The sequence below is a fragment of the Psammomys obesus genome, unplaced genomic scaffold (genome assembly GCF_907164565.1).
Source record: "Psammomys obesus unplaced genomic scaffold, mPsaObe1.curated_primary_1811, whole genome shotgun sequence".
Classification (NCBI taxonomy): domain Eukaryota; kingdom Metazoa; phylum Chordata; class Mammalia; order Rodentia; family Muridae; genus Psammomys; species Psammomys obesus.
This window is the reverse complement of record NW_026585504.1, coordinates 4,560,880-4,587,792: the sequence shown is the minus strand read 5'-3', so window position 1 is coordinate 4,587,792 and position 26,913 is coordinate 4,560,880. Positions and strand designations below refer to the sequence as shown.

Sequence of the window (26,913 nt, the reverse complement as noted above, 5' to 3'; positions counted from 1 at the left end):
CAGTCCCACAAGGCTGAGTATCTCAGCTGGTCTTCTGTATATGCCAGAATCCCAAAGAAGCAGGCTCCAATGTCAGTGAAGGAATGGAGGTGCTAGCAAGGTGAGAGCAAGCAGGCAAAGAGCAAGAACTTTCTTCATCCGTGCCCTATATATCCAGCAGATATGGCCCAGGTAAAAGGTGTGTCTTTACCCTCAAGATCCAGAACAGGATCAAAAGTAAGTGTCTTCTGACTCAAGATCCAGACAGAGGTGTGTCTTCTGACCTCAAAGGTCCGGTCTGGAAGTGGATTCACCCACTTCAAACCAAGCAGAGAATCTTTCACAGGTGTGCCCTCCATTTCTGGATTGTAGTTCATTCCAGACATAGTCAGGTTGACAACCAAGAATTGTTACAGGATATTGGATCCCACTGTGAACCCCGAGTTTGTGAACTGTGGAAACCTGTCTTTTGTTTGCTGTGGCTCAGCCCTAACACATATCTTTAATCCAAGAACTTTCTGTTTATTGTAAAGAGATGATTATGGTGTGGCTCAGCCAACCCTAGCACACATCTTTAATCCAAGAGCTTTCTGTACCCAGAATTTAATCAAGTTAACCCTAGGTCAAGAGGCAGAGCAAGGAACCAGCTAACAGGGATTAAGCAGTAAGGAGGGACTTAAAATTGAAGGGTATTTAAGAGAGAAGAAGAAAAAGCTCTTTAGTGCTTTAGCTCTTTGGCTTTTTGACCTTGAACTTTTGGCTTTTTCCTGCTGGGCTGTTGAGTGAGCTAACAGGCTCTTTCCTTCTGGGCTGTCGGCAGAGCTAACAAGCTTTTGGTTTTTAGCTTTTTTCTTCAGGAAGTGAACTGAGTAGGAAGATCAGCTGGGTGCTTTCTCTGCCTCTCTGAGCTAGCAAGTTTTCACCCCAGCATCTGGCTCCTGAGTCGTCTTTGGTAAAATCAAACAGCTGGGATTTTCATTTTTTAAAACAACAAAGAATAACCATCACAAAAGAGAGTATTATTCTCTTTTTTGGGTTAGGTTTATTCCCAGGTACTTTTCTGGGAATTACTATGATTGGGCTTATTCCATTTTAAACCCTAAAATCTAGGGATGAAAAGTGAAAAATTACACTATGATTTTATATATATATAATTTTTCCCCCTCTATGTTCTGTATGCTTTAGATAATGGCTGTGGTAGCCATACTTTTGGTTTTGAATGAGTGGTTTTATTGTATATATAGTGAGCTAAAATAAAGGAATAAATAGCAAGTTATGGATGATAGTTAGATAAATAGTCAAACTTCACCAAATTGGATGTTCAATCATCCAGCAGGAGCAGACTGAGGAAGCCCTGATAAGGTCAGCAGCTAGAGTTTCCAAGAGAGTCCTGGTAGAGTAGTGTCCCAGAAAGACTGTGTCCCCTCAGCTGAGGCTTCCAAGTAAAAGTAGAAATAGCAAGAGATAGGGATGACATCATCAAATGGGTGCTTGTAACCTCTAGTAAAAACCTACGGGGAAGGTTGAGGCAGTCAGCTTCAGTCCCCTTTAGAACTTTCTCGCCAAAGCTGAAGTGCTCATTCATACTGTAGGCTCTTCATATCACAGGATAGACAATAAGAATGTCTGTTGGAAGAGGTTCACCTTCTAGTTATTCTCAGGCATGTGGTATTTTTACAATGAGGCTGTTTTAATGCTCTCTTCCCTTTGTCACCATTGGTGAGGTCATCCTACCTGTATCCGAGAGACCATGGGGGCACACTTTGAGGCAAGGCTGCTTGGGTCTGAAGCAAGACAGAGCACAGCCTTGCTTCCAGAGCGATCTTCTCAGTGCCCTCAATAGCACATGGCAAGTTACAGGATAGTGCACACTACACTCTGTCTTTGAAATGGTCCTCGAATCTCTTCCTTCCTATGTGTTCCTCAGGGCATCAACAACTTTCTCCTAGGCAAAAGCTCATCTCAGAACTTTTGCTTTACCTCAGTTTCTCAAAAGTCCCTTTTTGTAATGCTCTCAAGAATATATTTTGATGGGTGGGTGCGGTGGTGCACACCTGTAATCTCAGCACTCTGGGAGGCAGAGGCAGGTGGATCGCTGTGAGTTCAAGGCCGCCTGCTCTACAAATGGAGAACAGGACAGAGAAACTTTGTCTTAAAAAACCAAACCAACCAAACTAATTAATTAATTAATTAATTAAACATAAAAATAATGTATTTTTATATGGATTAAAGCATTTACTATATTGGTGTATTTCCTGTTTCTGTGACAAAAGGCTTATAGAACAGTTAATACTGACTGTCAACCTGACAGGACCAGTGCTTCTCAACCTTCCTAAAGTCGACCCTTTAATACAGTTCCTCATGTTGCAGTGACCCCTCCTCAACCATATTTTTGTTGCTACTTCATAACTGTAATTTTGCTACCTAATGTTATGAATCGTAATGTAAGTATCGACTATGCAGGATGGTCGTGGGCTATCCCTGTGAAAGGTTGTTCATTCCCAAGGGGGTTCTGACCCACAGGTGGAGAACCACTAATGTGGGAGACAAGCCTTTGAGCGTGCTGATGAGCGATCGTCTAGATTAAGTTAACTGAGGTGGGAAGGCCATTCCGTGGGTTTGGATCCTAGACTAAAAGGCGGCAAGTGGGCTGAGCATCCTTTCTAGCCACTCTGCTCCTTGACCGTGGGATAACCTACTGCCTAAGCTCTGGCTGCAACGAGCCTGTCCTGATGGACTGTGTTCTTGAATGATGAGCCAAAATACACCATCCTGGCTTAGGTTACTTTTGTCAGGGTGGTTCATCGAGCAACAGAATAGTAACTAGGACCGCTTGATACTTTATAAAAAAAAAAAAAAAGAGTCAGTTTTCTAGTTCTGAACGTTCAAAGTTCAAGATTAGTCCTCCTAGCAGTGTGGGCTGTGGTGAGGGTCCTATGGTAGCATTACAGTGGCAAAGGCCTAAGAGAGCAAGTGAGATTGCATGATAGTGTAGGAAGCCAAAGGGTCAGACTACCTCTCTCTCTGTGTGTGTGTGTGTGTGTGTGTGTGTTGTTGTTGTTGTTGTTGTTGTTGTTACTGTTGTTTGAGACACAGGCTGGCCTGAAACTCACTATGTAGCACAGACTGGACTGGACCCCTGATTCTTCTGCCTCTCCTCTCAAGTGCTGGGATGACACCTGTGACCATCTTGATGCTTCCTCTTTTTTATAACAACACTTAAGTGAAAGTCAGTCTTGGTCCCAGAAGATGGACACGGACTCCTTCTGAAGGTAGTGTTCCAATGATCTACTTACCTTCCAACAGGCCCCACCTCTTTTTGCTGTAGGTGTCCTTTGGGCTTCATCGCTCAGAGGTTCTGCCATCTTCCAATATCACCACACCATGGGTAGGACTGCCAGCATGTGAACCAGAGGACACGTATCCAAACCATAATACTTGCCCATCTTGCTCTCGGTGCCACCCTCCATCACTTTGCTACCCAGCCTGCAGGAGACAGTCCAAATGTCTAAACATGGCCTCCAAAGGCCGTCCCAGGATGGCTCACCCCATCTTCCCAGTCCCCATCCTGATCAGACTGAGACTGCCTCTCCTTGCTGGTTAGAACATTACCTTTTTCTTACTGAATTCTCACGCCACTGGAAAATCTGTGTTTCTGAACCCCAGCACCATTGCTTCCACTCTATCTTCCTCATCTGCCTCCTTGCTCCTAAAGCTATCACAACCCAGCAAGCATGTCTGCTCTACTGCCCTGTTCTTTGTTGCATACAGCCTGTCTTCTTTGCTAACATGTGGAGAAGCACTGTGTCCTCCCTTAAACTTCAAAAGTCCACATGGGTCTGATACACAGTAGTTCTGAACCAAGTATGCAGAGAGTCAAAAAGAACCTGTTCTCCTTCATGTGGTAAGGCACTGAGATTTTACATGGTTTAGGGAGTTTCTTGGCCAGACAAAGTGTTGAGAGCATTTCTTTCATGTGTAGCTGAGCAAGGCTTGTTCCAACCCAGCCTCCTTACTTCCGTAAACCTTATCAAAGCTTCAGCTTTAACCACGCTGACTAATGCCACGGCTCAAGGACTTGTATTAGCTGCTCTTGTCACGTAAGAAGTTGCTTAGCATGATCATTAGCATTTATCATCTCTCATAGCTTCTATGGCCTATCAACCCAGGAATAATTTGCCTGAAAGTTTGTGGGTCAGGGTTTCCTTTGATGCCATAGTTAGACGTCACCCAGGGCTCTGATTATCTAGATTTCTAGAGGTTAATTGCCAGGTCAGTTCCTCCCCATCCCAACTTCTCATCTCCAGAGATTGCTTGAGTAGCTGCATAGCAGAGAAGCTGGCTTTGTCCAGTAGGAACCTTAAGAGGACCAGAGAGGAGCAAAAATGTCTTCATAGCCCAGCTTTGGAAGAGAAAGCATTGCCTCTGCCATCTTCTATTGATCACAGATCACACAGAGCAACCTTGCACCAGACACTGACTACACAGAGTGTGGATACCACGACATGGCAACAATGGGCCATCACTTCTCTCCTCGCTTTCCTTCTTTTCTTTTATCTATCTATCTATCTATCTATCTATCTATCTATCTATCTATCTACCTACCTATCTATCATCTCTCTATTTATTTATTGAGATGGGAGTTTCCCCATGCTTCTCAAGCTGGTCTTGAATTTCTAGCAATCCTCTTTGTCTCTTCTTCTAAGTAGCTGGGACAACAGTGAGTACTTGTATATAATGTGCAGCTTTCTCTATGACCATGCCATGAAGGAAACAAAAGGAGTCAGGCATGAGGGCGCATGCCTGCAAGCCTAACATTTGAGAGTCTGAGGCACGCCGGGCGTGGTCACACACTCCTTCAGTCCCGGCACTCAGGGAGGCAGAGCCAGGTGGTGGTGACCCATTCCTTCAATCCCAGCATTCAGAAGGCAGAGGCAGGTGGATCTCTGTGAGTTAAGGCCAGACTGGTCTACTGAGTGAGTTCCAGGACATCCAGGCCTACACAGAGAAACCCTATCTTAAAAGGATTGGGCTGATGCTTGCTTATTGATGCTGATTACTGCCTCTGTATACCGATCCTCATTGTGTAAACCTGATTAAATAGGCCTATACCTGGGCAGGACAGAGTGGGGTAGGTATGACTAAGGTTCTCGGGACAATCATGGGAGACAGCGGTCAGAAAGAGAAGAGGCAGAATGATGCCACGATGGGTTAGCATGGAGAAGGAACCACATGGGCTGGGAGGAAGGACTCCAAGGATGACGTGGATGGAAAAAACACCAAGATAAAAACTATAAGCAAGTATATTGGGCTTATGCCTGGAAGGTAGACCAGATGAAGATGATTAAGGTGGATGGCCTGGGAGCTGGATAGTGAGGTTATTGAGATAGTGTAGGTAGACATATCTACCCTGCCCAAGGTAAATAAGGCAATTATAAAATCAAACAGGTGATCGAGGGTTAAATAATAACACCACAATAATTATAGGGCTAAAAATAAAAAACATTATGTAATACAACACTCTTTTTTATTTACTACAGCAGAGTAGTTTTTCCAAAGGATCTGGATTCAGTTTCCAGTACCCATGCTGCGTATTTCACAACTGCTTGTAACTCTAGTTCCAAGGGATCCAACACCCTCTTCCTTCCCATGGGCACATACATGCATGTGGTCCACATAAATTCATGCAGGCAGACACACATATACAAAATTTAAAAATAAACAGATTTTTTAAGAAAAGCAAAAAATTAAAAACTTCAGGCCAGAGAGATGGCTTGGTGTATAAAGGCACTTGCCATGATGCAAACCTGAAGACCCAGGGTTAATCCCCAGAACCTACATAAAGGTAGGTGGAGAGAACTGGCTTCACCAAATTGTCCTCTGAGTTCCACACCATGTGCTCTGTAGCACCATCAGGCACACACATGCAATAATAATGATAAAAAAAAAAAACATGGATACTGAATTCCAGAAATTTCATATGGGGAGACTGACCATTGGGACTTGAACTAGAGACCACTCTTGTTATATTCTGGAGAAGAATTTGTCTCTGGGGGGTTGGAGAGATGGCTCAGTGGTTAAGAGCACTGGCTACTCTTCCTAGAGGTCCTGAGTTCAAATCCCAGCAACCACATGGAGGCTCACAACCATCTGTACTGGGATCTAAGGCCCTATTCTGCATGCAGGTAAGCATGTAGCTAGAGCACTCACATACACAAAATAAATAAATAAATATTAAAAAAAAAAAAGGATTTGTCTCTGTCCTGAACATTTTGAAATGAGGCTTCATCAAGAAAGAATGTACTAATTTAATTATTGGCAGAGTAAATTTTAAGACAATACAGATTTCAGACTGTTGACTGATTTCTATTGGCTGGTGTTAGCCAGAATTACAGTGAGAATTTGGAAGAGAAAGTGGAGCAAACAGATTTGAAAAATGTGCAGTTTGGCCATGAAAAGTGAGCTTAGAGTCATAGACAAACTAGTGCAGAGGTAGCTGCTATAGTGTTAAAAAAAAATCAGTGCTGCTAAAAACCTGTGAACTTTGCCCTGGGACGATAGAAAATAGTTTTGATTCGAGACCACACCCGCTGGTGGCTTCGGGGCGTGTAAGACCAAACACTCACTTAGAAGACATTCTTTCAAAATAGTCTCCAGGCATGTTGGTGGACATCTGGGACGTTCTCCTGGGTTCAGCTGTATACCTCAGAAGCCTGTCTGGCTAGAGTTCAAAGAGGCCCAGCTAGTACTTGAGTTGTCAGCAAAACTTGGTGTTAACTGCTTCTGTTGGTTTCAAGGATTACAGATTACAGAAATTAAAGGTTTATGAAGAATTCAGCCCAGACTTTTTGTTTGCTTGTTTGTTCTTGAGACAGGGTTTCTCTATATAGCCCTGGTTGTCTGGACTCCCTTTGTAGACTAAGCTGGCCTTGAACTCACAGAGATCGGCCTGCCTCTGCATCCCCCAAGTGTTGGGATGACAGGTGTAGGCCAGCTCGGCCTTTAAACTTTTTAACATGAAGTTTATATATGCATGTATGCAGCAGAGGCTGAGTTCACGCATGCCACAGTATATATGTCATGGTGCTTGAGTGTAGGTCAGAGGACAATTTGTGAGAGTTTGTTCTCTCCTTCCACCATGTGGGTTCCTTGGATCAAACTCATCAGGCTTGGTAGAATGTCCTTTACCAGTGAACCATCTCATTATTCAATTAAGGACTTTTGAATAATGTCAGGACTGGTGAAACTTCAGAAAAGTTTAAATTAGATTAAACACATTTGCATTATGAGATACCACAACCCTTTGGGAGCCAGGGCACAATTTTATGCCTTCAATTTGAAATGTCCCTTACAAATTCATTGTTGAATACTTATGCTCCAGCTTGTGGCCCTACTTTGGGAAACTGTAGGACATTTAGGAGGTGGGTCTAAGCTGTCAGAAGTAGGTCACTAGGACAAAAATAATATGAGCAAGTAAACAGAATTATTATTGGGTAACCAGAACGTCAACATTCCTCAGGAATCTTATAAGGTAGGTTTTTGTTTACCAGGGAAACCATTGCTTCTCTTATCTTTCCCCAATGGTCAACTACTTCAGGAAAGGGTATCTAGTTCTAGGTTAATACGAACAGCCTGCATCAGCTCAAAGACCCCACCTTGCTGACTATCATAAAAAATCTGCTTGCTTTCCCACCAAGATAATATCCTTCTGTTTGCATACTTTTTAAAGACTCTTTTATTTACTTTTCTTATATCCTTTTTTCTCTCTACTCCACCCCAATCCCTTCCAACACCAGATAGGAGAGAGAAAGGGTTAGTGGGGGGGGGGGCGTAGTTCTTTCTTAGCTGCTTCCTGCTGGTCAGGGTTGTTGGGCTCCTTGGGGCCAGTCCAGTCCTCCTTTCAGGAGATCTCTAAGGAGGAAGCAGGAGCAGCCTTGTTCTCTCTCTCATCTCTACACTCTCTGGCTCTGGTATTCTCTCTCCTAAGTCCTCAGATTCAAACTATCGGCAGCTGGCAAAGAGCTCCTCTCAGAGCCCGAATGAGGCAAATAGTCTGCTGCTATGGACCATCTAAATCAGTCCCACATCCCACACCTGGGACCCAAACAAAAACATGTTTCTATCCACAACACCCTTCGTTCTCAGAGTTAGACCAGAAGTTTGTTCCTCCAATAAACTTCTCTTTCTGCCCATGAAGTAGTCTAGTTTGTTGGTTTGCCTGCACTCTCACTTACACATGGTAGAGAAGGCAGGCAGAATTCATTTCTACGGTGGGAGTATCACATCACAGTGGACCAGAAAGAAGAGAGCAGAGAGCAAGGGTAAAACTTAGGGGTGCTCATAATTTCAAAAGGTCCATCCCTAGTCTCCCATAACTGCTGTCAGTTATGTCCTACCTTCTGAAGATCTCATAGATTTCCAAGTTCCACAGTCCCGCCAGCCAGAAACAAACATTCAGAGCATGAGTATAAGAGTGACGTTTAGGATTCAAACCATAACAAAGAGCATTAATTCCATGACTGTATGACATTTTATGCTATGTATAAATTTTTAACAATCCTTTGTGGAATATGTCATTTTAAAAAAGAGACACTACTAGGGCAAAGATGGAGACAGCATCTAGTCACAGCTCAGCTCATCACAGGCAGCAGTAACTAACGGTGACGCCTCTTCCCACGGTGAACAGAGGTGGCCTCCGGTTGCTTGTCAACACAGTGCTCTTGTGTCTTGCTATCTGAGAAGTTCTAACGTGTGCAGTGGCACTAGCACCAGGGAGCCTGTGGGCAGTGCAGAGCCCCAGGCCCCACCCTAACTGGCTTGAATCCACCTGTGTTCAGCGGTGCTAAGTTTGCAGGTGACTCACTCTGCAAGAGAGTCAGAGAGGTGCTGCTGAGGCAGCCCCTTCCTAAGTCATTCTGTGAGATGAACTGTCTCTCCCTCTGTTTCAGAGGTACAGTACAAGGCACTGCCCTGGTCCTGCTCTTTTCCAAGCACCTATCAGTGAGTCACATGAGGACACAGGCTGATTTGATTTGCAGACAAAATCAATGTCAGAGGCACTCCTGATGTGCTGCGTTGTAGACCCAGGATGCAAACACGCTGAGAGGGGGAGATGAGAGAGACTAACAACTGAGTGAAATGAAAGTTGATTGAAACAAACAGAACCCTTCTGCATGTAGGGTCCTGGGCAGCATGGCACAGGGTCTATTCTGGGACATGTACTAGTGTTCTACAAGATACTATTCCAGATTTGCTTGAGTTTACGCACAAGAAACTATAGTTCCCTAAGTATTCACCAAAGAAACCCGTTTCTTGCCATTTGGTGGTGGCACATGCTTTTAATCCCAACATTCAAGAGACAGAGGCAGGCAGATCTATGAGTTCAAGGCCAGCCTGGTCTACAGTCTGAGTTTCAGGACAGCCAGGTCTACACAGAGAAACCTTGCTGAGAGAGAGAGAGAGAGAGAAGAAAAGAAAGCAGTTTCTCTTTGTTTTTGCCACCAGCCCCCAAACAAAATACTGTCTGCTTATCACCTACTAATACCTAGAGAGCTGGTGTTCTAGGGAACACAGCATGAGAAATACTGGCCTGGGACTATTACTTATGGTTTGGATATGAAAATGACAACTTGAAGGACACCAAGGGAAGCAAGTGTCCTGGGCCTGTGGGAAGGTGCACCACCTCCTACCATATTAACTTCGTATCACGAACTCAGGGGTGTGGAGACTCAGGATGTCCCTGGGATGGTGGACACACCCTGGAGCTGCCCTGGCTTGAAAGCTGACAGAGTAGGTCTCTCCCTTCCTGTCTCAGTGTAGGATGCTCATAAGGGAAGGGGAGGGGAGGGGAGGGGAGGCAGGGTATATGGATAATGAAGAAGCTCCCAGAAGGCTGAAAGACCTCTAAGTGAGAACTGTGCATGCTGCTCCTACCGGGGCCACTGCGAAATAGCTGAGAAACATTTAGTGGGACTTCCCTGAATAAGGACCTAAACTACCTGGAGTTAGGCAAGACCACGGAACAGACTTGAGATGGGCAGATTAAAATTACAGAGAAAGTAGAACATTTTCTTTTCTTTTTCTTTCTTTTTTGTTCTGTTTTGTTTTGTTTTTTTCAAGACAGGTTTTCTCTGTGTAGCCTTGGCTATCCTGGAGCTCACTCTGTTGACCAGGTTAGCCTCAAACTCAGAGATCTGCCTCTGCCTCCCTAGTGCTGGGATTGAAGGTGTGGATCACCATTACTGCCAGGCGAGCAGAACATTTTCTGAGAATGCACACAGCCTGGGTTTTGGTCCCCAGAACCACAATAATGAGGAAAACAATATTTTTAAATAAATAGAATAAAGTTACAAGGCTTGGATAGCTCAATTAATAAGGCTCCTGACCCTGAATCTGAGAATAAAGTTACAGAGAAGTGAAAAGTCATGCATGGGGATCAGAATGTAGAGGGGGAAGACTGTGAGTCCAATATCATCCTGAACTGGATGGCAATTCCTACCTCAAACATAACTGGGCTTGGTGGCCGTCCTAGCGAGTGTTCTATTGCTGTGAAAAGACATGACCAAGGTAACTACTATAAGAAAAAATACTTAATTGGGTGCTTCCTTCCAGTGTTTAGAGGTTATATCATTATATCATGCATGGTTGGGAGCGCAGCAGCATGTAGGCAGGTACTGCAGCAGTAGCTGAGAGCAACATCCTGACCCAAAGGCAGAGGGGGGAGGAGAGAGAGGAAGACACGGGGCTTGGCATGGGCTTTTGAAACCTCAAAGCTCATGCTTCCTCCAACCTAATCCTGTTAATCCGTTCAAACAGTGCCTCTCCTTGGTGACTAAGCATTCAAACATATGAGACTGTGGGGTCATTCTTATTCAGACTACCACAGTGCTTTCATACTGGCAACCCCAGGTCTTAGGCTGAGGCCAGAGGATCACCATGAATCTGATACCAGCCTGGGCTACACAGGGAGGCCCTGTCTCAAAACACAACACAACACAAATCTATACAACCCTACACTCTCTGACCACACTGCAAATTTTAGGCTTCCATATCTGCTGAGTTGGAAGCTTTTGTAGGTTTTCTAGATGGTTCTTCTGTTTTTGAAGCAATTGAAATAGTTATTTAGGGCTTGGATAACCTCCCTCCCCCAGGTCTCCAGGACCTTAATAGCTGGCTAGCGGTGAGGGTCATGGGACAGAGGCGCTTCTATTTAAAATGTTCTTTTTTTATTTGTCGTTTATCCAAAACTTGCCCTTTGTCTCTCGCAACATAAATTATGTACAGTTCAGAATGATCGCTGATACAAAACATGCCAAGGACAGGGGCGCTGGGGGTGGAGGAAGAGAGAGCACTTTAAAAAAGGGAACCATTTCATCCGTTGTTACGAAGGACTAACCTTGCTGTACAGGATATACACAACACAAAATAAAGTTCTTCACGGGATTAAAAAAAAAAAAAAGAAATAGTTATTTAGCTGGCGTAATTTAGCTATTTATTTAAATGAAACAACAATGAACGTATAAGCCTTGTCACATTTTTCTTAGAAGTTGTGTTTTACACCTGGGCCCATTTCTAAAATATTAAATCTGCTTTTAAATTAGCAACTGTTTGGATCCATAATAGTGACATACTGTGTTTAGAATTTTCTTCTTTTCCACCTTATTTTTGTTTTTTGCCATTTGTTTTGTTGTTTTTTGAGACAGGGTTTCACTGTGTAGCCCTGGACATCCTGGAACTCTCTCTATAGACCAGGCTGGCCTCAAACTCACAGAGATCCACTTGCTTCTGCCTCCTGAATGTTGGAATTAAAGGTGTGCACCACCACTGCCCGGTATCTTTTGCAATTTTTAAATTTAAAATATAATTACATTTCTCTCTCCCTCTCCTCTGTCTAGCCTCTCCCATACCTTCCCTCACTCTTTTCCATGGCCTCTTTAATTAATACTGTTACATGTATATTTATAAATATATAAATACAACTTGTTGAGTCCCTTGAGTGTTGCTTGTGTGTACATGACTTCAGGGCGACTGCTTGGTATTGGATAAACACCTAGGGCTCCTCCCAGGGGAAACTGATGCTTCTTCTCAGCAGTTTCAGAGAAATTGCATGAAGCATGAACTATTCTGGAATAAGCATAACGGGAGAGCATTTGTGTCTGAAACCTGGGCCATGCACCCTGAGTATATTCAGGAGAGCACACATTCCCAGGGCGCTGAGCACTGTGACCCTTTGGTGAGTAAAGGGCTCAGCCCATGGAGCGAGGAGGTAAATAACAAGAAAACAAAACAAAAAGTACAACCAGAAGCCACTAAAAATAAAGCAAAAGTCAATACATTGAAAGCTCCAAAATAAATGTGATCAATCAAACCAAATACTAACTCATTGAAAGAAACGCAAAATAAATATATGTGAAGAGCGTGGGGCATGCACTAGGTTCAATCTCCAGCACTTCATAAAGCAGGACACTGTGACACACGCCTGTAATGCCAGCACTTAGGGGTTGGAGATCAGATGTTCAAGGTCATCCTTAGCTACACAGTGAACGTGAGGTCAAGCTGTACTCAAGGAGTTATTGATAACAACAACAAAAAATGAGGACATGAAATTGGGAGGCAGACAGGGGAGGGACAGTAAAGGGAGTGAGAGAAAGGTAGTGATGGGCAGATATGACCAAATACATTGTATAAATTTATGCAATTTTCAAAAAATAAATAAAAATATTATTTTTAAAGCAAGGTAAACCATACTTTAATAATATTTTGTATAAAGTTAACAACAACTGTAAAGAACAAAATATTAAAACAAACAGATCACAAACAAGAAAGAAAAATGTGATCAAAGAATAGAAGAAAAATAATATGTAATAAGAAAGAAAACAAAATGCAGAAATTTGAACAGATTTTCAGAAAAAAAAATTGTAGGTGCGACTTCATAACTAAGTTTTGGAAGTCAGATGGTTTTCTAAAAGAAGCTGCTTTTTCTGTGTGTGTTTAAAGCAATGCCGCCCTAGCTCGTCTGAACTTGAGCTTGTAGGCTACCCTCAGCTGCTGGGACTACGGACTGCCTCCTACAGCAGTTGTGTGGCCCAAGAAAAACATACATCCACATCCGGTAGCAGAGGAGCTTTGGACTCACTTTAACAAGGATTACCTAGCACACCAGAATGAGCAACATAAATGGTATCAACTACTCATTGCCGGGAACAGAGCTGCTGGGGTGGGGAGGGGCACGTGGGAGTATCCCGGATTTCCAAGGTTTACCTCCTCTACCTGACTGTGGTTCTTTGCAATAGAAACATTCTCTTGTAGAACCGGGACTATGCCCCTAGCTTTTTATGGGCAGCCAAGTTGTTTCAGTGTTCTTGTGGAACCAGCCTGCAGGGGAGAAACAGCAGAGCACAGACTGGTTGCCTGGCGGGGGACCAGAGGTTCCTACCGCTCCTTACCACCCCCACTCCCACCCCAGCTTCCCACGCCTGCTGAAATCAAGTGAGAAATGATCAGATTAAAGCCAGGGAGGGCCTCTCAGACCTTATTAAAAATGTTCCTTTGTCCAGTGGACCGTGGTTAACGCAGAAACTCACAACGGGTCAAAGCGCATCGTTTAAGTGTCAGTGGAGAGCTCAGGCACAACGGGCTAATCCACATCGCCTCATCCCCAAAGTCTCAGAGACCATTCTGGAAGAGTGGCCGCAAAGACTGTGGGAACCAGAGGTCAGGGAGGACCGGAGCAGGGTCTTCTGGCTGTGACAGAGTTGCTGCACAGAACTCAGCAGCTGTTCTGGCCTGTACAAGGTCAAGCCAGGCAATATTCTAGCATGGAGATAGAAGGGGTTCGTGAACCATGTTCCCAAATAAGGAGCCACGGAGAGCTGAGGGCTCCTGGGGGAGGGAGGGTCAGTTTTCTTTGAGGGTGCTGATTTTGGTAGGTCAACTCTACTCCAGAGGATGTCCCCCCACTCAGGAGCAAATGGGCCACTCAAATTGAACTCAATGGATTACATTAAAAGAAAAAAAAATTTTTTTTTTGAGACAGGGTTTCTCTGTGTAGCCTTGGCTGTCCTGGAATTCTCTCTGTAGATCAGGCTGGCCTTGAACTCAGAGATCTGCCTGCCACTGCCTCCCAAGTACTGGGATCAAAGGTGTGAGCCACCATGCCTGGCTTAGATTTCTTTTAAAAGGACATGAATTTGGAGTGGTATAAGGATGTGGGATGGATCTGAGCAGAGTTTGGAGAGGTAGTAGGGGTGAGTATCATTAAATACATTGTATGAACATCTCAAATAATAAGAATATTAAAAAAACAAGATGAAGGCACCAGGCAGTCTCTAGTCCAGGGCACACAAAGGACAGGAAGTGACGGGTCCACAGACAGACTCTGCCTCACTGACAGTCTGGGGTACTGACCACACCCCTGCCATGCTAGAGACCGTCAATGCCACAGTGGAGTGGGGGCTGAGGAGACCAGAGGAGAAGGAGCTGGTGCACCCACGGCTGGATCAGAAGCCACCATGAAAGAGGAGTTGACCCAGAACTCTAAACTCTGGAGTTCTGCTCAGGCATCACCACTGTGTGGTCCCCATTTCCACCTTGGCACACACTGGGAAACCTCACAGCTTTGCTCAGTCATTGTCAGGCCAGCCAAGTCCAGTAAACCAAGTAGGTGACACATCATGGCCAAGCTGTCTTGCCTCCTGGACAGGGCTGGGACTGGACAGCCAAGGCCCAGGCTCTGGCCTCAGGCCACTCAGCCAGCTAAGCAGGGTGAGTCATTCTTTGGAAGACACTGTTTTCTTCCAACGGAGGTGAAGTGCTTCTTCTCCCTGTAGAGTGCCTGAGCATAGTGGAAGAGGAAATGTAGAGGAACATTTTATTAAATTAGAAGTGTGGCTAGGTATGGTCATATGTTTGAGGCTAGCCTGGACTACATAGCCAACCTAGGCTATATAGTGAGACCCTGGCTTTAAAAAAAAAAAAAATCAAAACAAGGCTGAGTGGTAGTAGCACATGCCTTTAATCCCAGCACTTGGGAGGCAGAGGCAGGCGGATCTCTATGAATTTGAGGCCAGCCTCGTCTACATTAGTAAGCTCCAGGACAGCCAGAGCTGTCACACAGAGAAACCCTGTCTCAAAGCAACACCCATCCAAAGTAACAACAACAACAAAATCAAAATAAAAAACCAAAACCATAAACCAAGAAAAAGAAATTCAAAACTCAAGCACCCCCAGGGGAGAGTATTGTGGGGTCACATAACTCAAGAGGTCATACCATGAATGTCACTCATGTGGGTCAGCTCTCCTCACCCCTTGTGAACAAAAGGATGTTCATCTCTCTGCTAACTTCTTTGTTTCCAGTTCCCTGCCTCCACCTCTATGGTCCCCTGCTGCCAACCTACAGCCATGTGAGCCCCTGTTCCACCATCTCTGTGCTCTCACTGACTTCTAAGTGAAACAGGCGCAGCACCCATCTCATCTGGACTCCTGCAAAAGGGAATTCTGTGTACAGATTGTTTGAAACTTTTAGGCGAGGGAGTGAGACAGGGAGGGAAGGTGTGTTAAAGGACAGAGCACTGCTGTGAGACACAAGCTCAGTCCTGTGGGGTCCCTCTGAGCGGTCCCCCTCATGGTTATTGAGAGTGGTCTGATGAGGGAAACGGATGCTCTGTGCTTGGTTGAGAGATGCCCCTGGGTTGCAAAACCATTGGTGTATCCAGACTGCCATTGTACCCAGGCTGGAAGAGTGGTCACATAGTGGAGAAAATTCTAAGGCTTTTCAAGCGGGCATGTGTCAGCTGTATCAGAAACGCCAGGCCAGTGTGTTTCTTGTTCCACATCTTCCATCAAGATTTCTTCATGGTTATAAAGCCCACATATGTATCCCAGGCAGGCAGAAAAGCAAAAATTATATATATATGTGTAACAGCTCTCTCTCTCACACACACACTGTGTGTGTGTGTGTGTGTGTGTGTGTGTGTGTGTGTGTGTGTGGTATGTGCACATGGGTGTGTGTGCTTATGCACAGAGGCCAGAGGACATCAGGAGACCTGACCTAGCATTCTTTGCCTGCTCTCCTTTGCTTTTCTGCTGCTGTGGTAAAACACCCTGGCTGAAAACCACGGAAGAGCCCTGCTTACTGCCTTGCCCCCTTTATTCGGCCAAGCAAGCTTCTACACACTCAGGGGCCCACTGCCTAGAGACTGCGCTGCCTACAGTGGGCCGGCCTCCGGCAGCGACTAGCAGTCAAGAAAATGCCCGCAGTCCAGTCTGATCAAGGCAACCCTTCAGGTAAGACTCCCTCCTAGAGGCTGGAGAGATGGCTTAGTGGTTGCTTAAGAGCACTTGCTGCCCTTGCAGAGGGTCGATTCCTAGCACCCACATGGTGGTTCACAGGACTCCTTAATTCCAGTTGGAGGGTGTCTGGTGTCCTCCTCCGACCTCTTTGAACACCAGCCAGGCACATGCACCACACTCTCTGCCCCTTCTACTGTATCTTTTAACTACTTGTTTTGCATTCAAATATTCATGCCCAAGACATTAGCACATTCATCCTTTTAACACTCATCCCAAATTGAAGGCACCCATCAGCACTCTTCCCTCTAGAAGCCTTGAGTTGAGTCATTTCTAGGGCTTCTTCCTTTGTTGCATGTGTGCAATGTGGTCACTGTTCCGCGCTGCATTTTTCCTGAGATGTGACCTGGTCACTCTGAGAGATAACCTCTCTCAATCGCGAATCCAGTCCTGAAGGCTTCCCCGTGTCACTAATCTCTGAAGTCCACAAGGAATCCTAGTCATCAGGAAACATTGCCTTAGCCATTACCTCCCAAGGGCCTGTATGAGTCAGGAGCGTGAGACCTGCTTGTCCACTGCTGGGTTCTGAACTGTCACTCATCGAATGACAAGAATACGCTACCTCTGAAGAATAAGTTACTTCCCTTGCTACGTGTAAATGTGGTAAACCACTTAGAGAGGTGTCTGAATCTTTGTTTGGACGGGGAATGACATGGTGAGTGGAAGGAGCATCGGGGGAGCGCAGGACTCCGTCCTAAGAAGCCGTGTAGTTCTCATCTGGCCTCCTTCACACACTTTCTTTTGAAAGACTCTCTCTCAGGCTCCAGCCACTTTTTCATGAAGGTTCTCATGTTACCTTGGAAGGCGGTCGTGGGACTTTCAGTGGATTGCTCCAGCTGAGTTCTTGGCAGTTAGCATCAACTCTCAGCCATGCAAATTAGCCATCCTGAATATGGAGCTGGTACCCAACCCTGTGGCAGTCCAAGTGAGAGCTGAACTGAGCGCCAGCATATCCCCCAAACGGAACACACAAACCAAGGCTTCAGCAGCTGAGCTTCGTATTTGCAGTATCGGAGTAGACAAGCAGAAGGGCGACTGAGCCAGGACCTGAGGTGTGTCTTAATCACCTGGGAACGCCAGCTCCCCCATCGGCCCACCTCCTGCTCCAGGTGCACTAACAGCTGGCAGATGGCAGCTGGTGGTTCCACTCATGCAGATGTAAGTGGAAAACAGGGTTTAATTATGGGGTGGGTGAAAACTCAATAGATATTTGCATAAAAAGATTTTTGTTTGTTCCCTGTGAATAACCTGACAAAGTAGGCTCCCACCTCACCCTGCCCCATCCTCTGTTGTGTTTTGTTTCTGTTTGTGCCGTTGCTCTGGAGCAAATTCGGCAGAAGAACAGTACCTTTTCAGAAGATGTCTAGGCGTTCCTGTTTGCTGTTTTCATCACCCAGAAGCTGTTGAGGACCCATTCCTAGGTGAAAAGCAACGGAGTGATTGTGAGGAGGTGCTAAAACACAGACGAGCACATCCTAGACGCCTCAGAAAAAATGGTGAGAGTTGAGAGTGGGAATTCATTTGACCTCATCATGAGTGAATGTCTCAGGTCAGGAAGTGTGCAGCACTGACCTGTGCAGTCTAGTGCAAGGCAGGGAGAGTCAACAGCACAAAACACACAGAACAGATGCAGCGATGCGTGTGGGTCTACAGAGCTGGAGACAGACGGGATTTGAGCATGGACTTAGAAGTACACTGATAGATGGAAACCTAGCAGAACGAATGTAGACGATATCTGTATTTAGATAAAGAAATATATAAAAATACACATGCCCGAGGCAGAGACACACTTCTCAAGTAACTTATCTATGTGTGATAAATGCAAGTATTTAGACAGGGAGAAAATTATCAGGGGGCTAGTAATATCAAAATATTTTAAAAGTTTCTTTATTGTTGCTATTCTTTCAAAATTATTTATGACTATAGAAACTTTCAAACAGCCCAGAAATATTCTTTCTTTCTTTTTTGTTTTTTATTTGTCTTCTTCAGGCAGGGTTTCTTTGTGTATCCTAGCTGCCCTGGAATTCACTCTGCAGACCAGGCTGGCCTGAACTCAGAGATCCACCTGCCTCTGCCTCCCGAGTGATGGAACTAAAGGCATGCACCACCACCGCCCAGCTTAGAAATACTTTTTAAATTTTTCATGGAAATACTTTTTCAAATGTGGTATGAAAAATAGCATGTAACTATAAGTAGTGCGATTATAAAAATGTTCAAGGCTATGTCCCATGGGTACTTGTTACTCTTGCAAAGGACCTGGGTTCAATCCCCAGCAGCCACATGGTAGCTCACAAGTACATTTACCTGCAGTCCTAGGGGACCCAACGTCTCCTTCTGAGCTCTGAGGGCACCAGGCATGCCCTTGCCACACATACATACATGTAGGCAAAACATGCATACACATAAGAAAAAAATGTTTCACTGACAAAGACTAGAGTATAATACATAAAACCTGCTAGGACAATGGACTATGCGACCACTTAGTTAGCACTGTAAATTGTTTTACAGTATCTGCCAATAAACACAATAGAAAGTAAAAGTTGAATAGTTGTCTGTAGAGGTGAGAACCTTTAGTCCCAGCTACTGCAGTGTGATGGAGAGGGGTCTCCAGGCAGGAAGGGCACTTGAGCCAGGAGGTCAGAGCCAGCTAGGACAATATTAACCAAAATAAAGCAAAACTCTTGTAGAGATAGAAAATAAGTATACTGCTTTAGTTTCCTTCTCTGCTGCATAATAAACCATAACCAATTTAGCGAGGAGGGGCTTGTTTCATCTCCCTACTCCCAGGTCACACACACTCCATCACTAAGGGAAGTCAGGGCTGGAGGCAGGAACTCAACAGAGGCTGCTGCGGTGGGGGTGAGGGTGGGAGTCGAGGGCTGGGGGGAAAGGGGAGGGGAAGTAATTAGGGAGACCCTGCTTACTGGCTTGCTCCTCAAGGCTCACTTGGCTTACTTTCTAACACAGCCCAGGGCCACCTGTTGTGTGTGGGGGAAACAGTGCCCCCACTGGGCTGTGCCTTCCATGTCAGTCTTTTGTCAAGAAAACGCTACCACAGATGTGCCTACAGGCCAGTTTGATGGAGACATTTTCTCAGTCGAGGCACCTTCTTCCCAAGTGACTTTAGCTTGTATCAAGTTGATAGAAAACTAACCACAAATACCAAAAAAATTAACTTTGCAGCTGGACCTGGTAGTAAACTCCTGCAATCCCAGCTCTCAAGGAAGCTGAGGCAGAAAGATCTATCTAGTCAAAGACAGCACAGGCTACCTAGTGAAACCCTGTCTCAGAAAGCAAGGATTAAAATCTGGATCACTCCAGTAGGAACAGTGCTTGCTTTGGAAGCCATGATTGCCTGACTCGTGGAAGACGCCAGGTTCGGCCTCTAAGTTCGCAGCAGTACGATGGGCAGGCTCTGATGCAGATGTGTTCTGAATCTTATGAAAGAAATCAGGCCAGACATTAAAACAGGAAACACTAATCGATCTGGGCACAGTGGCGCACGCCTGTGATCCCAGCACTCTGGGAGGCAGAGGCAGGGGGATTTCTGTGAGTTTGAGGCCAGCCTGGTCTACCAAGTGAGTCTAGGACAGCCAGGGCTACGCAGAGAAACCCTGCCTCAGTCGGTCAGAAAGTAAAACAAGAAAGTGATGACTTGTTTGTGCCCGGGTTTGTTTCCTCTTCCTCTCGGGCTGTAGGAAAGCCACAGACCCTCTCCTAGCCTTGGTCTTCTACATGGCAGGACACTCCCTAGACCCCAGCCTCTTAAACTGTGAGGCGAAGCTCCCTTATGGATCCGTGTAACTTTATGTGAGGTTCTCTGGAAAGTCAGCAACAGCAAAAGGTTTCTGAATGCACAATGATCAAAGAATAGTTCAAAATAAAATGCCTACTGCACCGTTAGTGCTGGCGGTGCTCACCCACGTTGCCCTTGCGACTTCACTGCAGCCTTGGCTCTGAGCATGCAGCATGCTCTGAAACACCATGGCTCGGAGTCCATGCTGCATGCTCTCAGCTGCAGTGCTTTGAACGAGCTACAGGGTCTCCTGTTTTTAGAGGAAACAAACTGTGGAAAACAAAGACTTTAAGACCAGTGCTTGAGTTGCTGACTGGAGTTTCATTTTTTAAAATTGTTATACAAGGATGGAGAGATGGCTCTGCAACGAAGAGGGTGAACCTTACAGAGGACCGCAGCTCAGTTCCCAGCACACACACTGGGCAGCTCACAATCACCTGTAACCCAAGTTCCGGGGGGATCTGATGCCTTTGACCTCCAAGGGCACGAGCACTCTTATGCACATACCCGTGTAAGAAATAACAAGTGAGTCCTTTCTATTAAATACCATAAAACTGTGTTTGGGACAAGGAATTAAAATATTTTTATCTCCTCCACCCTGTAAGAGTGTCCTGCAAATATTTTAATTCCCCCCATCCAATAAAACCTTTGTTCTGACCTAAGCATTTAAAAGGCTGGCACAGTGACCTTCTTCTCCTTGCCGAAAGGATTCATTTTCCCTTCTTCTGCCTGTTCTTTTCAGACTGGCCAACTGAATAAGATTGTGAGGTCAGACCCCAGGCTACGGGGGAGAGACACAGCCACCACCTGAGTTAGAATAAAAACCAGATGTGCTTCCGGTGGGTGTGCTCTTCTGAGCACACACACCCTCTTGATCAAGAGTATCATTTGCTTGTCCAGACACTCAAGTTGGAACGGTGGTCTCTTTCTTTGTGACTTCAAACCTCTTTCTTTCTTTCTTTCTTTCTTTCTTTCTTTCTTTCTTTCTTTCTTTCTTTCTTTCTTTCTTTTCTTTCTTTCTTTCTTTCTTTCTTTCTTTCTTTTTCTTTCTTTCTTTCTTTCTTTCTTTGGTGTGGTTGTGTTTTCTCTTTGTTTTACGGTATCTTTGTGTGAAGAGAAATTTCTAACTTTATTTTATTTAACATTTATTTATTATTTATACAGTATTATGCCTGCACACCAGAAGAGGGCATCAGATCCTATTATAGACGTTTATGAGCCACCGTGTGGTTTCTGGGAATTGAACTCAGGACCTTTGGGAGAACAGCCAGTGCTCTTAACCTCTGAGCCATCTCTCCAGCCCCTCAAACCTATTTCTAACACCCCCACACAGAGGCAAACACATATACACAATTAAGATAATAAATCTTTAAAAAGAAAGTTAAACAAAGTTAAATTAATTTGACTGGTGATTAGGAGGGAATTCTCAACAGTTTCTGAAGTGGCCCTAAACACGCTGTTGTCATTTTATGTTATCAAGTTATGCAAATGGAATCTCAGCACTATAAAATGAAAACACTGAAGCCATCTCCATCTGAAGAGTTGAGCACTCAGCCAACACTTCCTTATGGAGACAGAGTTGCCTGGTGTCATTTGTATGCAAATTAGCTTTTGTGTTTAATGGTAAAATTATATGTGTAGCCAAGAAGTGTTTAAAAATAAATTTATGATTTATTATCAGCAGATGCTTGGAGGAATCTAATATGTGTGTCATGGTGTATGTGTAAGGACAAATTGTGGGAGTCTGCTCCGTCCCTCCACCTTGTGTGTCTCAGGGATCAAACTCAGGTTATTACATGGCAGGCACGTCTGTCTGCTTAGATCCTTAACCTACGAAGCAACGATCTTCAAATTTAAGCTATCCCATATGCCTGATCAAAAACCTTCAAGGAGGACCTGCTGAATAGTCAGGTCTCTGTCTTACTCCAGCATTGAGCAAAACTAGCCAACTTCCACTTTGTAATTGTGTAGTTTTCGAGGAGGAGATTTCTCTGCCCATGACGAAGGTTCCAGGCAGTCCACACACTCCATGGTGGCCAAGCAGAACAGGACCTGGGATATTTCTACTTGGAGCTCTTCGGGAAGACTTGCCTATGAACATGAACTTGAAGCATCTTGAGAATTTGGCTCCAACCTTCCTGTGATGTCTGATGATCTGGGAAAGAGGTCAAGCAGCCTTGAAGCTAAAGTTCACTCCCTAGAAACAGGCTCATTTCTCTGGCCATTGTTGCCAGCAGAGTCAAACAGACCCACCAGACACCTGAGGAGACCTCTGCTTGGGTTTCTTTATTTTTTTGTTTATTTGTTTTAAGACAGGGTTTCTTAAGGCTGGAGGGATGGCTTAGTGGTTAAAAGCACTGGCTCTTCTTCCAAAGGACACAGGTTCAAATCCCAGCATCCATGTGGCAGTTCGCAACTGTCTATAAATCCAGTTCTCGGGAATCTGGCACCCCCACACAGGCATACTTGAAGGCAGAACACCAATAATAAAAAGTAAATAAAAAGCAATAATAAAACATTAAAAAAAAAAAAAGACAAGGTTTCTCTGTGTACCCTTGACTGTCCTGGAACTCACTCTGTAGACCAGGCTGGCCTCTGCCTCTCTAATGCTGAAATTAAAGGTGTGTACCACCACCAAGCAGCTGGCCCTCTGCTTGGGTTTCTAGGAGAAAACAGAGCAGACAGCTTGGGGAGTCCAGGAAGAAGACTGTCAAAGGAAGAATGACACAGCATAACAGCCACTGGTGCTCCCCGCGTGTCTGAGAAGGGAGAGAGCAGAGACTGTGCTGACACAGAAAGAGTGAGAGGCAGGCCCGGCTATGTCACGCAAACCCTGGGTAGAGGAGTATTCAGCGCAGTGGCTCCCAAACGCCCTTCTAAATTTTAGTCAATTTGAGGGTGTTTTTAAATTTTGCACTCTCATGAGCCCTGAATGATTCACTGGCTCTTTTTTGGAAGCAGCTGTATTTTGAGATCATTTTCAGAAGTTATTTAAATATCCTGGATGTTCCACTTACCAGGGTGACTCAGAAAGAAGCCTTTCCCTGGGGAGGGAGAGAGGGAGTTGGTGTTGACGGGAGAGAGCTTGTTGGGCAAGGATGAAAAGGTTCCAGAGGCACAGGGCACAACAGTGTGCCCGCTAACACCACCGGCCCACAACACCGGGCACAGTGCCCATCTGTGCTCACCTATGCACACCCGTACACATGAGTTCATCTGGCTCTGAAGTCAGAACTGGGTACATTTTATGGCAAAGGAGTGTCCTACTAAAACTGATTTTTACTGTTTTGAGGTTTTGTTTTGTTTTTGAGACAGGGCTTCACTGTGTAGTCCTGGCTGTCCTGGAACTCTGTAGACCAAACTGGCCTGAAACTCACAGAGATCCACTGCCTCTGCTTCCTGAGTGCTGGATTAAAGATGCGTGCCATCACTGTCTTGCAGATTTTTTTTTTTTTCAAAACAGAATCTCTCTGTATAGTCTTGGCTGTCCTGAAACCCTGTATGTTGGCAAGCCTGGCACTTGAAGAAATTGCCTCTGCTCCCCCAGTATGGGAACTGAAGGTGTGTGCCACCATGCCCAGCAGGTAAAACTGTCCTTAAAAAAAGAATACTTCAAAAGAAAAAATTAAACCAAACAAACAACAAAGAAAAAATAGAATACTTTGCCCACAGCACACAACCCTATGGCACTGTGTGCCATCGAGCTTCAGAACCCCAGCGTGATCCCAAGCACACCCCAAACGCCTGCTCCCTCCTGGACAGGGAATGCTCTGAGGCTGTAGGCTGGTTTTATGCTCCGGAGGTGTGTGACGCAAAGACTGACTGGACAGACGTGATCTGGCTGAGTGGATGGTCCACCAATGAGCAGATGCATGTTAGATATATGCTCTGGTTCATTTACTCCTCTCAGCAAACATTTATTTAACAGCGGCTGGCTTGGAAATTTGAAGTGTCTATGTTCCTTCTGTTCATTCTAGTATCGCAGACACACAGTAAATGGATCTATATACTGTGTAATATATACTGTGATAGCTGATGATCAGAGATCAGGAACATGGAGGATGACATCTGACTGATGACATCATGAATGGATCACATATGCCAGCACTACTGCCCTAGGTAAGCATGATCACAGGCAGATTAGTAGGGAAATTTACTAACGGGAGAAGATACCAGTATAGCAATAATAGCCAGGACCAGCATTGTGGGTATGTGGTCACAAAGGGACCTACACACAGAAAGTCTTAATGTTCTACCAATATCATGAATTTTTGTTTACACATAGATTTTTATTTATTTAATCTGACGTGGGTTCTAAGGATCCAAACTTCTCTGGGCAGCACACATTTAACTGACAACAGCACTTCACCCCTGGGCTTTTTGACCAGGCTTCCTTCATATTGATATTTCTGTAGCTGCCTGTACAGAATCACCCTGTTGTTGTTTTGTTTTTTGAGACAGGGTTTCTCTGTGTAACAGAGCGCTGACTATCCTAGACTTGCTTTGTAGACCAGGCTGGCCTCGAACTCACAGAGATCTGCCTGCCTCTGCCTCCCAAGTTTCCTCAGGTCCCTCTGAAAGTCTTTCTGGTATATGTTATAGCTTTGATTTTTAGATACTTTAAGATCACTTTGTGACCCCCCACTCTTCCTGTGGGATTTTAGTTAGGATGGAATTACAATTGTAGATAAAGTTATGCTTCAGAAAATTGAGTCTTACTAAGTGAACAAAATAATTTTTATGCGTCTCAGTAAGGTTCCATGATTTTCATCAAATAGGTTAAGTAACTTCCCATTAATTTAATCCTCCAGTGTTTTGTTTTAGTTTTTTTGTGAATGAGACTTTGTTTCATCAAACAGGAGATAAGTAAGATAGTATTAGCTAGATGGTATGATGCTGTGGGTGAAACATCCTTGATTGTGATAGTCTCCTTAAGCATTTATTTTAATAAATTCTCTTATTCTTGTTTTTGTTTAATACAGGGGCTCACTGTGTAGTTTTGGCTGTCCTGGAACTCACTCTGTAGAGGCTGGTCTCAAACTCACAGAAGATCTACCTGCCTCTGCCTCCTGAGTATTGACATTACACTATGCTTGGCTTTGATTTTTTTTTAATGTTTTTTTTGTTTTGTTTTGTTTTGTTTTGTTTTGTTTTGTTTTGTTTTGAGAGTTGCAATGGACTTACTTACAAATTGTGATTGGGTTTTTACTTTTCCTTTCCTAGGTACTTCTCATTTCTGTAGCAAGAATGAAACTTGCCATGTTAGATGATACAATTTTCACTTCCACTATTTTGAGGGACCTCATGACCCGTTCTCTCCAGCTTGGCAGAGCTGAGGGTGTTCTCTGCTTGCCGGCTTAGGGAAGAGATGATACAGCAGAATGTCGGAAGAGGAAGTCAAGCTGTCAAGCCTCTATCAGACTTGGACAGCACATGAGGCAGTGAGCAAACGCCATTTCCTCAGTGTTGACCCATGTCCCTGAGCTGGGTTATCACAGATATGGAGAGCAAGCCCTTAAGAGCGTTCCCAGATGGTGCCACAGCTAATCAAAGGGTACAAGTTCCAGATGACAAACTGACGTCACTGAAGTACGGAGCAATGGAAGGAAAATGGAATTGGCTCCACCACAGATTGCTTGAGAAGCTTGAGAAGCGCCTCTTAAGACTGCTGACATGCTTCTAGATTCAGAGAAAAAAAATGAGTTAGAAGCAAATGTCCAACACTGAAAAATATCTTTGAACCCTGTTGCCATGCTCTGGAAACCCAGACATTGACATAAATATACAGTGAAGAATAGGGAGGTATCTGGAGAAATCCATAGCCTTTTCCACAGCCGTGCCCAAGAGGCAGCAAATCTATCATTTCTTCAAGAAACTAAAAACTATGGGTGCAGTTGGGAGAGAAAGCTCTAAGAGCACAGTGCGAGGGTCAATGGAATGACTTGATACGGGTCTAGAAGGACCCCGGGAGCTGTGAAATTCTTAGACATTCCCACCAAGTAGGCACAAAATGCTCCTGCATGCCCAGCTGAGGGACAAAAGTGTCTGAGAGACAGAACGAAGAGGGTTCTCAGCGGAGAAGGAGCTGGGCAGAAGTTAGGCATATACACTCTTGCCAAGCTACATTTTAGCAAATAGTAGCCTCCCACATGGGTGAATCCTAGCATTTGGAAGGTTGGGCAAAGTTCCAGGCTAGCCTGGGCTACAGAGCCTGTCTCAAAAGTCAAACAATAAAAACTCAGGGTTAAGGAGATGGCTCAGTGAGTAAAAGCACTGCCAGCACAAGCCTAACGGCCTGCCTGCGCAGGACAGACTGCACACCTGCCATTTTCCCAGCCCTGTGGGGAGCTGAGAGGCAGAAGCAGAAATCCTGGAACTAGCTTCAGACTGGCTCGCCTGGACCTCACACCACAGCAGAAGAACAAGGGCGACCTGGCCTCAGCACACAAGGTGGAAGGCAAGGACTGCCCCCACAAGCTGTCCTCTCAATGAGCAGAGGTGGCACTTGTACTGCCACCCATGCCTGCACTCATACACGCGCGCGCGCGCACACACACACTTTTAAAACATTAAAGCCGACAGACCAAACAAACCCAATAGTCTTGTGGAGACTCATGGGTCGGAGGCTTCTCTCCCCTGCAGCTCTCCACACTATGTGGAGACAAGTGAGACAGCAAAGCTGCCAACCCCCATAAGGAGTGAGAGTAAATTTCCATCACCCGGAAGAATGGTGACTCACGATGGAAAGTTGAAACGCAATGGAACTTTTAAAATAATAATAATAAAGGATG

At 44.9% G+C, this 26,913-nt stretch overlaps 1 long non-coding RNA gene across 1 annotated transcript in view; it reads left to right on the top strand.

The window, feature by feature from the left end:
* LOC129677633 (uncharacterized) overlaps positions 1–26,913 on the top strand; it is a 68,122-nt gene extending 41,209 nt beyond the window's left edge. The window contains exons 2-3 of the long non-coding RNA XR_008720234.1: positions 24,100–24,241; positions 25,346–26,913. This is a non-coding gene — a long non-coding RNA (uncharacterized LOC129677633). The remainder of the gene's footprint in view (positions 1–24,099; positions 24,242–25,345) is intronic.